Raw genomic sequence first — 18,626 nt, 5'->3', positions numbered from 1 at the left:
TTGAATTCTAAACATTAAGAGTGCTTAACTCTGAAGATTATTATTTGAATACAAAAGTAGTGTCGGGTTCGTTGGTTACGTGTAGTAAATTCAGCTCAAATATGCAGGGACAATAGTCTACTTGATTTGGAAGCTGTAGATACAAAAGAATTGCAGAGGAGCATGGAACAGACAGTTGGCACCTGATGAGCCCGAAGGTCCATACAAGGTCTGGGAGGTTCTGCTGCCCACCTCTGTCCCCCTAAGCTTGTCAGGCACAGGTGTATTCAACAAGTTTACCAACTTCATCAAACACTTTCAATTTAACAGAGTTGACTGTCCAGTATACACATGCAACCCAATTTCTAACAGATTTGGGAGTTAGATGTCCAAAATTATTGCTTATGTGTCTCCATAGTGAATACTTTTAAGGAGTAGTGGGAAAGGGATTATTTTCAAGGGTGTGGTGGGGAATGCCTGGGTGGCTCAGCAGTTCAGCATCTGCCTTTAACTCAGGGCATGATCCTGGAGTCCCGGAATCGAGTCCCACATTGGGCTCCCTGCACTGATCCTGCTTCTCCCTCTGCCTATGTCTCTGCCTCTCTCTGTCTCTCATGAATAAATAAAATCTAAAAAAGAAAAGGGATATAGGGAAATATTTTATTTTTGATTTCTATCATTTTGTTTACTTAATTTTTAGCAAATATGTCAGTGTGAATAAGATCAGGAAAATGCATTTCTTTGAGCTGTCTATGCTTGAATTTAGGAAGATAACACTGTTTTCTACCTCTGTACAGAAAAATTTATTTATTCCGATTTAAGCAAATGTCACATTTATGTTCAAGACAAAAATTTTAAAAATCCCTTAATCAAGCTAATTATATAAGCAGATTGCTGGGTGCCCAGGTGGCTCAGTCAGTTAAACGCCTGCCTTCTGCTCAGGTCATGATCCCAGAGTCCTGGGATCAAGTCCCGCATCAGGCTCCCTGCTTAGTAGGTAGCCTGCTTCTCCCTCTGCTGTTCTCCTGATTGTTCTCTATTAAACAAATAAATATTAAAAAAAAAAAAAGAGGAAGCAGATTGCTGGGACAAAGCATTCAACCTCTGCTATAGACTCTGTCCCTAATACTTGCAAACTTTCCTTAGGATTATCCCGTGATACATATGACTTCTCCATCTCCAAAGAGACCCTATTTATTATTTCTAAGGCTCACTAACGTATAATTTATTTTTCTAAAGATTTGTTTATTTGAGAGAGGGAGGGGCAGGAGAGAATCCTCAAGCAGACTCCGCTAAGCGTGGAGCCCGAGGTGGGACTTCACCCCAGAACCCTGAGACCATGACCTGAGCCAACACCAAGAATCAGACCCGTAACTGACTGAGCCACCCAGGCAGCCCTGAGGTTTAATATATATACAACAAATTGCTATGTGCTACAATTTGTTTTAATTTATACAGTTGTGTAAACACCACCCTAATTGAGATATGCAACATTTTCATCACCCCAAATGTTCCTTACGTCAGTTTGTAATCAACTCCCCCTCTCTTTGCCAAAGCCAGGCAATCACTGCCCTGATTTCTGTCCTTGTAATTTCCCGTCTCCAAAAATCACGTAACTATGCAGTGTGTAGACTTTTTTGTTCAGCTTATTTCACGTAGCATGTTTTTGATATCTCACCCTGTTGCTCATGCTAGTGATTCAATATTATTATTTATTTCTAAGATGTAATAAGCGATATTTTTTAGACAATACCACATTGACAACTACTTGGCCTGTTTTCAGTCTTAGGATTATTGTGAATAAAACTGTTACAGACATTCACTTGCAAGCTTTTATGTAAACATAGGTTTTCCTTTTTCTTGAGTAATGATTAGAAGGGGGTTTCAGGATCTTCTGGTATGTACAACTTGATGAGACAATGCCATGCTCTTTCGCAGAATGGTGGCACATTTTGATTCCTACCAGCCATGTACAGTATTTCTGGTTGACCTGATTCCTTGTCAGCTTTTTAAACTTTGTTTTTTGCATATTAGCCACCCTAGTGTGTCCCAATATCTCATATTGGTTTTTATCTCGTATTAGTTTGCATTTCTCAAATAACTGGTGATGTGAACAGACTCATGTGCTTACTCGCCAATCATCTCTTCTTTGATATGTGTTCAAATCTATTACTTCATTTTAATTGAATTCTTAATTAAGTTGTAAATTTTCTGCATATATTCTGGATCCAAGTTCTTTACCAAAAAATGTATTTGGAGATTATTTGCTCCCAGTCTGTGACTAGCCTTTTCATTTTCTTAATGATATTTTTATAAGAGCATAAGTATTAAATTTTGACAGAGTCCAATGGTTAGGTTTCTTTTTTTTTTTTTCTCATACTTTTTGTCCAATATGGAGGAAAACACTTTGTAATCCAAAGTCACAAAATTTTCTCCCACTCTTTTTTTTTTTTTTTTTTTTTTTTTATGATAGTCATACAGAGAGAGAGAGAGGCAGAGACATAGGCAGAGGGAGAAGCAGGCTCCATGCACCAGGAGCCCGACGTGGGATTCGATCCCGGGTCTCCAGGATCGCGCCCTGGGCCAAAGGCAGGCGCCAAACCGCTGCGCCACCCAGGGATCCCTCTCCTACTCTTTCTTAAAGAAACTTTATACTTTTAGGTTTTACAGTAAGGTTTATTATGCATCTACTGTTGAATTTTACATATGGTGCAAAATACGAGTCAAGGTTCATTTTTTATATGAATAATTAATTAATCCAGTACCATTTGTTAGAAAGACTATTTTCCCCCTGTTGAATTACCATAGCACCTTTTGCTTTGTAAAAATGAATTATATAGGGATCCCTGGGTGGCGCCGCGGTTTGGCGCCTGCCTTTGGCCCAGGGCGGGATCCTGGAGACCCGGGATCGAATCCCACGTCGGGCTCCCGGTGCATGGAGCCTGCTTCTCCCTCTGCCTGGGTCTCTGCCTCTCTCTCTCTCTCTCTCTGTGACTATCATAAATAAATAAATAAAAATTAAAAAAAATAAATTTAAAAATGAATTAAATAATTTTGTATGGATCTCTTCCTGGACATTGTATTCTGCTTTATTGATCTATATCTCTTGGCCAATTCTGTACTAATCTGATTTCTGTACTTCATAATATATTTGTTTTACAGCTGTTTGGTTAATGTAGGTGCTCTACATTTCCATATAAAATTTCAAGTTGGCTTATCAATGTCTACAAAATCCCTGCTGATATTTTAATTGCAATTGCACTGAATCTATATATTAATTGGGAAAATTGCTAACTTAACAATATTGAATTTCCCATCAATTAACTCTCTATTTGGGTCTATTTTAACTAACTTCATCAATATACTACAGTCAATATTTTATAGTTTGAAGCATACAATTCTTTTACAGATTTTCTTTAGACTTATAGCTGAATATTTTATTTTTTTTAATTTTTATTTATTTATGATAGTCACAGAGAGAGAGAGGCAGAGACACAGGCAGAGAAAGAAGCAGGCTCCATGCACCGGGAGCCTGACGTGGGATTCGATCCCGGGTCTACAGGATCGCGCTCTGGGCCAAAGGCAGGCGCCAAACCGCCGCGCCACCGAGGGATCCCTGAATGTATTTTATTAATGCTATGATCAGTGATATTTTTTTCTACTGCTTTTAAATTATTCCTGCTAATGTCTAGATAGGCATTTAGGTTTGTATTGATCTTTTCTCTTGAAACCTACAAAAATTCACTTATTAGTATTCAGTTGGGTTTTTTTTCCCCAGACTATTTAGGGTTTTCTATTTAATTATGTTACCCCTATCCCCAACCCCCACACACACACTCACAGCGTTATTTATTGTTTTTAGGACTTTATGACTTTTGTTTTTCTTACATTATTTCACTGGCTAGGGCTTTCAGTACAATGTTAAATAGAAGTTGTAAAAGTGAACATCATCGCCTTGATATTTTAAAGGAGAACTATTCAGTCTCTTACCATTAAATATAAGGGAAGTATATTTCCCATAGAATACTTTTATTTTTCTTAAAGATTTATTCATGAGAGAGAGAGAGGGGGGGGGGGGGGCAGAGAGACACAGGCAGAGGGAGAAGAAGGCTCCATACCAAGAGCCTGATGTGGGACTCCATCCTGACACTCCAGGATCACACCCAGGCCTGAAGGTGACACTAAACCACTGAGCCACCCAGGCTGCCCTAGAATATTTTCATTAAGTTGAAAAAGTTTCCTTCTCTTCCTAGATGCTGACAGTTTATATGTATGTTGAAGTTTGTCAAACATTTGACTGAATCTATCAAGATAATAATTTATATTTTAACCTGTTGATAGAGTGATTTACATTGATTGGTTTTTAAGTGCCCCCCTGTTCTTCATTCCTGACATTTGTAATTTGGGTCTTCTAATATTTACGTAATTTATGTTTTCTCATATTACCATGTATGTATGTATGTATGTATGTATGTATATAATATCTAAACCATTAATTTATAAGCTAGAGGTGTGGCTTAGATATTTATTAATTTCACTGATTTCTTTTCCAAAGCAAACATTGTTTCATTGATTTTCTCTATTTCTTGTTTTCAATTTGATTTCTTCTTTTACATTTCTACCTTGTGTTTGTTTAATGTGTTCTTTTTATAGTTTCTTTTTTTGTTTGTTTTTTTTGTTTGTTTTTTTGTTTTTTTTTTTTCTTTTTATAGTTTCTTAAGAGGGGGGATTAGATTATTGCTTTCAGATAACTCCTCCTTTTTAAAATATCAACATTAATGCTATAAACTGTCCTGTTTACATTGCTTTTTGTTGAGCTTTAGAAATGGTCGTATATTGTGTTTTCATTTTCACTTAATTTCCAACATTACCAAATTTCCCATGTAATTTATTTTTTGAACCAAGGGTTAGTAAGAAACATATTGTTTGGCTGTCAAATTGTATTAGTTTCTTATTCCTATTAATAAATTGGGCAGCTCGGGTGGCTCAGTGGTTTAGCGCCACCTTTGGCCCAGGGTGTGATCCTGGAGACCTGGGATCTAGTCCCACATTGGGCTCCCTGCATGGAGCCTGCTTCTCCCTCTGCCTGTGTCTCTGTCTTTCTGTGTCTCTCATGAATAAATAAATCTTAAAATATATTACCACCAATTTAGTGATTTAAAATATGAAATTATCATAGTTATGGAGTTCAGAAGCTTATTATGAACCTCATAGGGCTAAAATTAAAGTGTCTGTAGCTTCACATCCATTCTGGAGGCTCCAAGCGAGAATTTGTTTCCTTGCTTCAGCTGGCTCCTATAGGCCATTATTCCTTGGCCCCTTCCTCCATTTTCAGAGTGCATCACTTCAGCCACTGCTTTCATACTCCTATCTCTTTTCTTTAAACCTCCCACTTCTCTAAGGATCCCTGTCATTACATTAGGCCAACTCCCATAATCTAAGACTAATCTTGCTATCTCAAGATCTTTAATTTGGTCCTTAATTTAATTACATCTCCAAGTCTTTTTACCATGTAAAGGAACATATTTCTAGTTTTAGGATATTTTGGGAGGCCATTTGTATGTCTACCAAAAATATTTGAGAATTTTTCTAGATCTATTTATTTCATTGAATTTCAGTTAATACTCTGGTCAGAGAAGGCGTTTGGTCTACTGTAAATTATTTTAGTTTTTTGGCATATCTTATGATCCATGATACGGTCCATGTTAGTGAACTGTCTACATGTTAGCATACAATGTACATTCCAGTTTTATTGGGCAGAGTGTTTTTTTTTTTTTAATTTATTTAAGAAAGAGAATGAACACATGAGTGGGGAGAGGGGCTGAGAGGGAGAATCTCAAGCAGATACCCTGCTAAGCATGGAGACCAGTGTGGGGTTAGATCCCATGACCCTTGAGATCATGATCTGAGCCAAAACCAAGAGTTGCACACTCAACGGGCTGAGACACCCAGGCATCCCTGGGTGAAGCGTTTTATAACTTTACTGGTTAATCTGGTTGATGGTGTTATTCAGGTATTGTATTGTATATCTTTACTGACCGTATATTAGTCCTATCAGTTACTGAGAGGGGAGTGTGGAAGTCTCCAATTATTTCTCCTTTCAGTTATGTCAGTATTTCACACTCATATAATTGAAGCCATATTGTTATTTGCATATACTTTGATCAGGCTGCTATAATAAAAACACCATAGAATGGGCAACCTACACAACAACTTATTTCTCATATTTCTGGAGGCTGAGAAGTCCAAGATCAAGGTGCTGCCAGGGTAAGTATCTGATAAGGGCCTGTCTTCTTACTGTGTCCTTACACAACAGAAGAAACAAGGGAGCTCAGTGCGGTCTCTTTTATGAGGACATTAATCTACTCGTAAGGGCTCCGCTCTCATGGCCTTATCACCCCCCAAAGCCTGTACCTCCAAATAGCATCACACTAGGAATTCAACATGTGAATCTGGGAACATAAATATTCAACCCATAGCACCTACTTATTTAGAATTGTATTGTATGATTTACTGAATGCCTTGGCATTATGAAATACCTCATCCTCACTGGCAAATTTCTTAATTACTTTGTATTTTAATTTGTAAAATAATCTATTTTATAGAGTAGTAAAATGATATTTACTTTTATTTTTTATTATTTTACTTTTAACCTAAAAATGTCTTCACATTTAAAAAAGAAATGGTGTAGATGGCATAGTGTTGTCTTATTTATTTAGTGTGACAATGTCTGCATTTTAATGCAGATATTTAGACTATATATATATATATATATATATATATATATATATATATATATAGGTTTTGTTTATTTATTAGAGACAGAGAGAGAGAGAGAGGCAGAGACGCAGGCAGAGGGAAAAGCAGGCTCCATGCAGGGAGCCCCATGTGGGACCCCATCCCGGGTCTCCAGGATCACATCCTGGGCTGAATGAAGGTGGCGCTAAACTGCTGAGCCACCGGGGCTGCCCTAGACTTTATATTTAACGCATTTTTTACTCTACTTTTTTTTTCTTCATTCTGGTCTTAATCAATTATAACTCTTTTACAAATATTTTAGTGCTTCTTTGGGCTTTGAACTTACACGTTATCAGTTTACTTTCAAATAACAGTACTTCAAAAATTCTTTAAGAACCTGATGACAATAAACTCTCATTTATTTAGCCCCATCCCTTGTGTTATTGTATATATTTCCTTCCATGTTATAAATTCCACATGTAGGCCTCAGGGTTGATGCCATTTCAACATTTCTCCCCCTAAACCCATCACATGGCATCTAAACTCTACATTCTCTCTCTGGCAGATCTTAGGCAATAAAGGATTTCTTGCCCTGCACGTAGCCATAGAAGTTCTCAGTTTTGCTTTCATGTAGCATGCTTAGTACACGTTTTCCTACCCTACTACTAGAGACACAAGACCCTTGTCTTCTACACTGGATCTTTGCTTGTGTCCTGAAGGCAGGATAAAAGCATTTCCTAAGTCTTTTTGTTTCTCTTTCGCCCATGGTTGTTCTGGTGGGGGAAAAGGGTTTGTTGTTCATCCCACAGTGGCTTAAAGCTTTTCCTTCATCTGAGAGGTAAGCCAGGCAACAATGGACAGTGTTTCTTGTTTGTCATCAATGCCAGTTGATTACTTCCCACAGGCTTTGATACGACTGAGGGTGGCTCTTTCTGATTTCTTGTTCTGCCCTCCAATCTTTTTCATGAACACCCAGTGAAGATCCTTGGAGAAAAAAAAAAAATTATAAGCATGTACCTGCTTGAAGATAGTTTGCATAGTCCCCTCATGTCTTGGGTTTTCAGTTATTCTAAATCAATGATTCTCAACATAGGACATTTTTTCCCTTATTCCAGGTGCATTTAGGCAACATCTGGAGACATTTTTGATTGTCAAAAGGTGAGGGTTGGCATCTAACAGGTAGAGGCCAAGGAAAATTATAAACGTACTACAATGTGCAGGACAGTCCATAACAGCATTATCCAGTGTAAAATGTCAATAGTACTTAGTTGAGAAATACTGTTCTAAACTCATATGCTTTTCAAAATCTGGCCTATGGTCATTCATTACAATTTTAGTTGATTTTTTGTGATTAGCATTTAGAACAGCGAGCTCGTCCTCCCATGCTGTGCTAACGGTGAAACAATCCATATAAACAATCTCTCTTCAGAGAAGCTTGTCACTCTTTGGGTATCGGTTTCCTTGTTTGCTTTGCAATTTCAGCTCTTTGACAGGAAAATTTATGATTTTGTAGGTTATTTCATTTTTCTCATTATTAAGATAAGAGAAACATTCTCCTTCAGGTTTCTACATGCTAAATGGAGATAGAATTCTATTCACCTTTTTTCTTTTTTTCTTTGGTACTTTGGAGTTCTTCTGGGAGTAAAATACCTCTAAGTAAAGACAATGAAAATCTCTCCAATCTATACACTTCTGCCTTCTAAATATAAATAATCTCTTTTATACGAAAGCATGCTTCACACAGGCATGAAATGCAGATTCAGATTTCTCTTAGTTTATGTATAATCATCAATTAACCCTTGAAATACTTGAAAAGTTATACAATCATGACATGCTCCTCTGCATCAAATATTCCAATGTGCTTATCCACCAGCTTCTCCCAGGAATTCGTTGAAAGGAACATGCTGTGTGCAGCAGAGACAGAGAATCCAAACTAGAAATGTAAGAAAGATAGAATTCCTGCTGCTAGTGCAGGGCTGCAATGCCTTGGCTATTACTACGGGAGGCATGGGTCTGCCTATGTGTGTATGGGGGTGCTAGTGCATTTCCGGAGCAGAGAAAAAGATAAAATGATGTGCAGATTTTAACGGCTTACTAGCTTAGTCGTTAACTAATTTATGGGCCTGCCAAGCTAAACTACTTGATGTTCAATGAGTAGATCTGTGGCTCTACCCTCAAATAGTCTCATTCACTAACTCTGTGGTTAGCCCAAAGAACCTTAATTTTTACTGAATTCCTCTTTGATAAGACTGACACTTCAGGTGCCTGAAGGTTACACTGTATGAAATTTGGATTCCTCACTAGACTGTAGGCTCTGGAGACTAGGAATTGACTCAAATTAATTTTGGTCCCTGGCAGCTGGAAGGATATATGTAATGTGCAGTAGATGTACAGTAAATCCACAATATATAAGTTATTGAGTTGATCTAAAACTGTATACAATGTCTGCTGGACCAAAGGCTCTACAAGTCAGGTATTTACATTTCAAATAACAGAATGGAATTTCAGAGCTCTCTGAATTAATATTCAAACTTGTTTTCTGATAACTGTCACACCTGTTTTATAACATGCCAATGATCTACTGCATAGAACAAAAGTAGACGGCAAGGGGAAAGCAGGAGAGATACATTTTACACTATGGACTTTATATAGAAAAGTATGTATTTTTGTTTGTGGATTAAACACTATATTTGTTCTATTAGTTAAAATATTTTTCTTTGCTTTTTCAGAGTTCCTTTAGGACAAAACCGATACATTTTTTTTTGTTATTTTACTATTATAAAAGACGGATAATAAAGATTTCATAATTTAACTACATGAAATAGCTGTAGAAATGTAGACACCACCAGCTTTGTAAGAGTTAGAGTGTTGTAATTTTTTTGAAAAAATTCCACTGAAAATAAATATTTTCATTCATAAATATCAAGATCATATTTTAGTTATAATGCTGTCCTAATGGGAGTAAGAAGAAATATGATTTAAACATGGAACAAGTACATCATCTGGAATACATATGGCTAGAAAAAGCTTTATCCAAAAAGCACAACATAGTTCAGTTTCTTTGAACGGCAAATGGCCAATCTCAATGATCACCCACTGTGCCAGGGGAAAATTAAATTGAATTTAGTTTTGCTTCAATTTATTTGCAACTGAGGGGAGAAACCCTGTGCACACCCCTAACATTTTATCTTTGAACCAATAACTAAAAAAGTCTAAAGTTGTTAAGACATCTTGTAAAAGTTGAGAGGTCACTGACGGGTTTGAACCTGAATAACACAGCACTCTTTCAATCTTTTAGTTCAAAACAAACACAGAAGACACAGTAAGCTCACTGATAGAAAAGCTGTTTTATTTCTCTGGTGTAGATAATTCACATGACCTGTTTGGTTCACCTCTCTCTTTTTATATAAATAGCGTACTCCTTTCACCTTCAGATCCTTCTGTGCAGATCCTCTGTGCCTATAAGATTGTCTTGTCTGTTATTGCCCTACCACAGTGTTTCTGGTTCCATGAGCAGTTTTTCCTACTGCAACAGCCAACAATCTCTCTAACACTGCCATTCTACACATATGCACGCAGAGGAGACAGGACTGCATTTGTCAAAACTATGCCACGAAATCCCCATAAACATAAGTCAGTGATTAAACAAATGTGCATTGACAACCTATCATGTGTCAGTCAATATTCTAGACACTAGGTATACAGTGGGTCTCACACACAGCTCCCCCCTCAACATACACACGTGATCCATGGGTATCTAACACTAGACGCCAAGACCCTGGTGGCTTACAATAAAATTTGTTACAAAGTGAGTTTCATATTCAGATTTAGCCTGTGTGTGTGTGTGTGTGTGTGTGTGTGTGTGTACGTGCCCATGTGTATGTGCTTGTGTGTGTGTGTGTTTATAGTCACTTACCTTTTGGAAAGTTAATAACTTTATAAGCACTACATTTCTAGACTCCTTGACATTAGAAACTGTGGCATATATTCAATTTTCCTACTCCAAATGCTATTCAAATTGAGCTAGAAGAAAGGTGCCGTACTCTACTACACTACATTTCATTTGCCCCATACAATTATTTCAAAACATAGTTACCTCCTTAACTTCATAATTAATTTTCTGTTCCCTTAGGGTCCAAAGAGGATAGGGTTTCTGACTATGCTAAAAGCTGATGAATGTGAAAGTCTTTAGGATAAAATGCAGTTATAAAAGCAAGTGTCTGGTAATGGCTCAATCCAGTATTATCTCAATAAAAGGTAAGACAAGTCATTAGATAAGCTTTAAAGAATACTTCTTTTAATCTTAATGAAATGAAATGATATTTTCTAAGGAATTAATGTAAACACTAATTAAAATCAAAGGACTAAAATATTTCTGTTAAGCTCCCCATTCTACGTCACTGGATGAAAAAAACTCTTAGAACTATGAAACTATGAAATGGTAAAACAGGCAAAAAAATAAATTTATTGTTCTCTACGGGCCATATTTGGCCAGATTTATTTTGTTTGCTCACATAGTTAAAATCACTTGCTCACATTTTAAAATTAGATATTTTATATAAAATTTAGATTTATGGATTCTGTAAGGAACTGCACACCAGCAGCATAAGACCCACCCCTTCTCACATAGCAATAATCAATTAAATCTGTACAGTGTCTGCCCATTTTTGAAGAAACATGCGCTCGGTATGGAGCTCAACAAAGTCCATCATACCCTTACTGTTTCATAGTCTTCCTGCCCAACTCATTTACAGTATGCTTCTGCTCACGGTAGGTTTTCTAACTTGCTAGAGGACCTATTGTCCTCATTTGCTAAAATATAACTAATACTATATAATCATTTGTTTTACTTCTGTACTTAAGTTGCTTGTATTTTTAGGTTAGAAGATAACCTAAGATTTCTAAGAGACAATTTTAAAACTTAAGAATGTAAAATAATTTATTGTTTAGAATCTCACAGTTTGAACTTGGTGCAAACCTGTAGCTCAGAGAACTTAATGACTCACCAACTGTTTCATAACCACTTACTGGCATTGTTGGAACTAAAATAAAGGTTTCTCACAATGAACACAGCTTAGGAAATATTTCTAAAATATCTGTGATGTTCAAGCAAAAATTTGCACCTCACATGTAAATATTTCTGTGAACATTATATTCTCTACAGAACAAAGTAATCCACATACACTGTACAAATTCTTTAATAATCTGAGACATTTTTATGATGCAATATTATTTCATATTTTAAAATCTTGCTTAAAACATATTCCACCATTTATATTGTTATTAAAATTGTTAATCAAAACTAAAATATACCTACCTTTCAAAAATATATTAAATATGTTTATATTGTACAGTAATGCTGACTATAGCACACTGACATGTTATTATACTATATTAATAACCCTAAAATAATATGCGGTTAATTTTAAATGCCTAGAATATATGGTTCTCATTTGTTCTCACTAGTTTAAAAAAAATCACTCCCAATACTAAATATTTCCAAAGAGTGAATAAAAATTTAAAAGATCATAAGTATGAGAATACATAAAACTACTTTCCCCAAATGTCTAACATGTTTTGTCAACTTTATATATTTAGAAGTACAGTCTTAACTAGCCTCTAAATATGTCACTTAAATTATTTTTCACTTCTTTCAAAAATCTTCTAATGGAATGCAGGATGGGATTTAATTCAATATAGCAGACAATCCACAGGTTCTCACTTATGTCAGTTTTCTCCTAATAACCATGATATTCTGTGAACTACTTAATTGAAAATATTACCGAAGACTATCAATGGTTATATATTTTATAATTTTAGTTTTAGTGAAATTTGGTAACAGATTAGAGACCATCTTACCGATGACTTTAAGTCAGAACCAGTAATTGTATAATTACTATTTTAATAAAGAATTTATAATCCAATCCAAATTATTAATATATAAATATGATTTAGGAATTAAAAGAATATAAAGAGAAAGTATTTTACCATTTCCTGGGGTATGCTTATCAACAGATATCTCGAAGTAGCTTTCCTTCTTTTTGGTGGCTAATTTTATATCTCTAAATAATATACTATGCTTTTCTTTCTTAAAGTATATAGTTTATATATCACCTATTATATGCATATCATAGCAGAATTTGTCTTAACTGTACACTTGAACTATCCTTTTCATTTATACATTTTTATTTTATTTCATTACATAAATAAAATTTCTTACTTAGAATAATAATCTAAACTTTTATTTCCTTCTCTGTCAGAATAGGCAGCACATCTTTGTAAAAGCAGAATATCTATACATTTTCTGTTCCCTAAACATTTTCTCCTTACCATCTCCTAATCTCTATCAAATAAGCTTTACATTGTCATGGCTGATACACTTTACATTCTGTTCTTTAATCATAATTAAATTTGTTGCAAAAATTTAATCTATTAATGAACAAAAAATATTGATGGATTAATTCTAAATGTGAAAATACATTTAATGTTTGTATTATGATTCTAAAGTCTTTCTTCATAGCACAGTCTCATAATTCACAACGATTAAGGTTATTTTCTTTAAGATCCTAATAATGCAAACTTCTGCTCTTAAAAACATTTTTTATGTTAATTAATGAAACTGTACACATAGCTAAATTTGGTTTTCAAATGTATAGTTTCAATTTGATGTTATTGTTAAGTTAATCCGGGTTTGGATTTTTACCTTTTATCGTTGATGGAATGTCTTCTACTTTATTCTCTTGTCGCCTCCCTAAAAAAATAAAAATAAAAATAATTGTCGAATAAAAAGAATTTGATTTCATGTATAGTGATCACAGTGAGTTTCTTTTCACTACTTGGATTTACTTTCTACTTTCTTGATGTTTTTGTAAACTGCCTTCACATGAAGAATTTTGAATCAACCTCCATTTCATTCAGCTGCAAACACAATGGGGCATATTTCTAAGTTATATTATTAAATTTATCTACTTAAAATACTTAGAGGTTGTTTTGATTTTCTATGTTTGTATTTCATCAAAGTTGATTCATGCAGCTTACAGTTTTGAAATTAACTCCTCAAAGTTCCTTGCTGTGTAAACAAGGATAAGGTAAACATCTTTCCTAAAAGGCACCTTTTAAGCTGTGTCATATTTGACTTGTCGAATCAATGTACCCTTGTGATCAAGTGATTAAGCTATTTACTGCTTTTCACAGAAAGCTATTAAATAGATCATAAGCACAATATTATGAAGTGAGTGTCAGGATCTCTAAATTCTACTTACCAGTTAGTTGTGTGACCTTGAACAAGTCACTTAATCTTTTTGACCTCAACTTCTTTACATACATAACAAGGATAGCAATTATCTCTACGGGCCTTTTTGCTTGTAAAGCTCTCTGATTTTATTCCACAATTATCTTTGGAATGGATTTAGTGTGAGGGAGGAAAGCTTCATTGCAGTGGTTATGCAAATAATCTCATATGAATTATGGAGTTAATTTAATAAGCCTCTTAGCTTTTTTGGGTAATTTTCAGAAAAAGCAAATATTCATTTAAGAAGACGTGTACTAAAGATTACTTTTAGCAGAAAAGTTGTAAAATATTTCCTCTTATAACTGAGTCTTTCTGGCAGCTGCTTATCAATCAGGAGTTTCAAACAGTTGGCAACCATGACTCAGAAATTTCCACCTTACTGGTACCAAGAGCTAAAAAATTTAGCAATATAACTTAGAGCATTATCAACTTGCTTTACTTCCTTAAATGTTCTTTAAATAATTTCTTAACAATAATTTATCAATATAAATTCTGAGGAAAAAGTACATTTTTGATATATAAATATTTTTGTACAAGATAGGTAAAAAGAGAGTCAAAATGCCTGAGGTCTTGCACTTATTTGACTGCTCTTGACTTGCTGGGTGGCCCTAAGTCAAGCTGATCAAGTTACTATTTTCTAAAGCTTGCCAAATATTGTCAGGGCTTTGGAGAAGGTAATGAAACCATAAGTGTAAAATACTCTACAAATAGAAAGGTCAAAGACCAGCATATGTGAAACACATTTTCATTCTTAATGAGCAGTTGGACACTTAGTAGGGAACGCTAAAACATCTAATTTTAAAGAGCCACTTCATTTTGGAGCAATTCATCGAGAAGCGGCATTATTTATTGAGGTCATTGCATCGTTATTTGAAACATCTGTATTTACAAGCGTACCATAGCGATAATAATGTCCAGAGTAATATTAATCTAATAGCTAACAATAAATGTTATTAATGGTAAATCGGAAAAAGCAGAGACTGAGTTGTTCAATAGAGCTAGGTTCAAATTACAAAGTTACTACTTATTGGTTCTGTGGGTCAAGCTCGCCTGCCCTTACTATCCATTTGACAGTGTGGTGAAGTTGTTTTAAAATAATTTTCTAAGAGGAAACATGGCCTTGCCAGCACTTCAGTTCAGGGCAGACTGAGAAGGAGTTCTCTTCAAGCACAAGTCATCATTAGCCTCTGAACCTCCTCAAAAAGACCTTCACTCTTCTCCCACTGTGACTGTAGCACATCTATATCTGCGAGTCTCTTCTCAACTGGCAATGTGCAATATTGGCAAATGAGGCATTTGACAGAGTAAAATCTCATACTTAGTATAGTTTAAGAGTTACCTAGAATCCAGTTGAATGAATTTCACTTATTCTAAAATATTCTCCTGGATGATAACATTGCATTCTACTACGTCTTCTTTTACACTCAATCTTCCCCTCAGAATTTCTGTATTTGTATATGAATTACACTTGTATGTAAATTGTCCAGTCTTATATTGATAGTTTTGTTATAAACAAGGCAAAACACCTACCTAAAACAAACCAAAACTATAACCAAAATCATATTAAGTCTGTAATTATATTAAATGATTTGTTAAATGGTTTCCTGACATTACAAAGATTTTTAATGATCTTGGAGAGAATATCTATTGGTATCTCATCCTATGAGCACTTGAATTTCTTCAAGCAGTATTCTTTCCATTTAGACACAATCAACTGCAAATGGGTAAAAATTTTCTTAATTTTTTGGACAAATTCGTGACTCCTCAAAATTGTACAGGTAGAGGTCATCATTATATGCACTTTAGCTTAGCCCCATCATCCATCACTTTTCCCTCATTCTAACACAATCTTTTCTTTCATTACTACTTTTCTATTTCAGGTCATTTTGTGATTTTTCGATGTTTCTTAAGTAAGCAATCTGATAATTCTGAGGAGGGGAGTAGGATATAAACCAATCAATTAATTATTGTATGATATTGAAAGACTCAGGATCTTTTGTAGTCATCTTATATATTGCCAATGTTTTGCTGAACTTAGACTCTAGAAGCCGAAAGAATAAGGAAGCAGCCTATTGCCACCGGCAGTGCTAAGAGTTTCTTTCTTAGTTCTTGTTAGCATTTGTTAAGAGCAAACTAAATCCAGAGGGCAAGAGAATTTAGAGAGTTCCATACAGGTCAGTCTTAAGGAACAAAAAGTAAAGAAAAGTATAAGGAGTGAATCTGGAAGGTCAAACGGATGGTATGTAGGACAGTGGTCATTTGAGAAAAAAAAAAAAGGTCATCATTCATTCTTTCTTATTAAAGTACTGATTAAAAGTGTCACGCTGCAGAGCCTCTTTGGGGATGCTATAAGAATTTATCAGTGTTATTTACAATCCTATGTTAGCTGTATGCAGTGTACTGAGTAATATGTCATTTGATAGATATATGTTTCAATTAGAGCTCCATATATTAATCATCTACCATCTGCAACATACTGGGTTTAACTGGGTGGATTTGACTCAGTCACTTCCTAAATGCAACACAACTGAATGCAGTCACTGTTCTCAACACCTTGTCTAATAGAAGAGGTGGACAAACTAGTAATGCCAGAAGATACAATTCATCTATTTAGTCAGCAGGTTCCCCACCAAACCATAAGCTCTTCAATATTAGGTATGTCAAAATACTATTTTTTTAAAAAAAGTTTAAAGATATGATTTACATATAAACATAGAATAAACATGGGCCAAAGTGCTATTGAGTGCATTAATAAAAGAAAAGACAAGACAAAGTTGTTTCAAAGAACTTGAGAGGGCTTTGAAAGAAACAGTGATATTTATGATGTCTAGGTCAAACATAAAACTACATACTCTCGTAGGACAATAATGACATAGAATTTAGGATTTTCTTTTTATAAAACAGAAATTATTATCATTTCTATAAGAAATCATCTACAAGTTAACATAAAATTTCATAGGTTCAGGGTTCTTATTCAAGTGTAAACAGGAAGTCAAACAAGGTACTTTCCTATATAGAATTACATCGCCATTGGGTATGCCTATTTTAAGTAACACTTCTGGATGGCACTGGAACGACAGCCAATCATTTTGTCTCATTTCTACATGTTAGAAATGTTCTACTATATGGGACATAACTTTTTATGTAAGCAAAAATATGGGTGGGTATGGATGTGAGATTTATGCATCTGCGTAGTGTGTATATAAAGCACAAATCTGGCCCTTGGTTGATATGTAAGCAAAATGAACTATTAGTGATCCATGAACAATTACTTTAACAAATTTAAAATAGTATGATGCCTTAAGATTCATATATATATATATATATTCTACTGAGCTCAGATCAAATTGTCAAATAAGACTTATGAATCTGAGATATTACCCTGTATCAAGCTTACCAGGGATGTTGAGTATGAGTATTTCCGAGGCAAGGACACAGAAGACAATAAATGCTACCTCTCCTGGGATATCCCAACTGTTTCTCCAGATTAAGGATTTCAGATAAAATATGGGATTAAATTAAATTGTAAAGACATAACACATTTTTTTTTACTGTGGGTCAATACCAAATATTACATGGGACATACTTAACAGACATACAAATTTCATTCTTTCTCTCCAATTCAAATTTAACTGGGCATCTGTATTTATATTTGTTAAATCTGGCAACCCTGCAAGTTCCTCTCTCCCAGTATCAGTCATGCATCCTCTTGCCCAGAATAACAGGTAAGGTTTTGAAAGGAGGTTTTGTGGCTTTACCTATCACAATGGGAGGCATTTAAGTTATAGAACATCTCTATTTTATATCCACAGAGTTCTATGGCTTACATGACATTCTCCGGGGAGCCATGCCTCATAAATCTGGTGACTGCAATTTTATTTACTATAAGTAATCCTTTAGCCAGGGACATCTTGCTAAGAAGTTCTATAGATAAGGTCTCTTCCTCCTAGAAAATATCATTAGTCTATGTACCCAGAGGCCCAGTTGACAAGAAGATTAGGCCAGGTCACTTGCCCTCTTTTCTCCCCCCTGGGGTTGTACCCTGCTAGCGAGAATGAATGGATCACGGGGCCAGGTACAGCTAACTTTTTGCTCACCAACTACATTCATGACTTTAATATTTAAGGAAAAGGATACCTCCATTTATACCAGAAATAAAAACAAAGGCTGATGAAAAAAAAAATATGAACCTGACATGTTTATGTTAGATACAATGTACAGACACACAATGGATGTGTCTAAACTTTGGAAAAGGCTTTTTTTCCCCTTATTTTATCATAATCTTGACCCTTAGCAAAAATTCTGTTGTTATTTCATAAATAAAGCTTTGAGAAGGAGTTAGAGTCGCTATTTGAGGGGAAATATTTAACAGTAGTCTTTTAGTTCCATCAAATAGATCTTCTATTTCTCCAAAATTGTGTTTAATCAAATATGTGACATCTAGTAAGTATCTCAGAAGGAGTATGACAGAAATGAAAAAGAACAGTTTGATGACTAGCCAGCCATGGAGACCAAGATATTATACTCAAACCAGTGAATATAGATGTATTAGGTTTTTAAAATTCTGACAGATTACAAATCTAAGATTTAACTGGACTACATAAGTTTTGTATCCAAG

The 18,626-nt window shown here is 35.0% G+C and overlaps 1 long non-coding RNA gene across 2 annotated transcripts in view; it reads right to left on the bottom strand.

Annotated features, from left to right (window-relative positions):
* Positions 1-7,148: 7,148 nt before the first annotated feature.
* Positions 7,149-18,626, bottom strand: part of LOC112654076 (uncharacterized) — a 98,118-nt gene continuing 86,640 nt past the window's right edge. For both annotated transcript variants that reach the window (XR_004814651.2, XR_003132713.3), the window contains 2 exons: positions 13,421-13,468; positions 7,149-7,701 (listed from right to left, as the gene is read on the bottom strand). This is a non-coding gene — a long non-coding RNA (uncharacterized LOC112654076). The remainder of the gene's footprint in view (positions 7,702-13,420; positions 13,469-18,626) is intronic.

This window comes from Canis lupus, chromosome 3, assembly GCF_003254725.2.
Source record: "Canis lupus dingo isolate Sandy chromosome 3, ASM325472v2, whole genome shotgun sequence".
Classification (NCBI taxonomy): Eukaryota; Metazoa; Chordata; class Mammalia; order Carnivora; family Canidae; genus Canis; species Canis lupus.
This window is presented reverse-complemented; position numbering and strand designations above follow the sequence as displayed.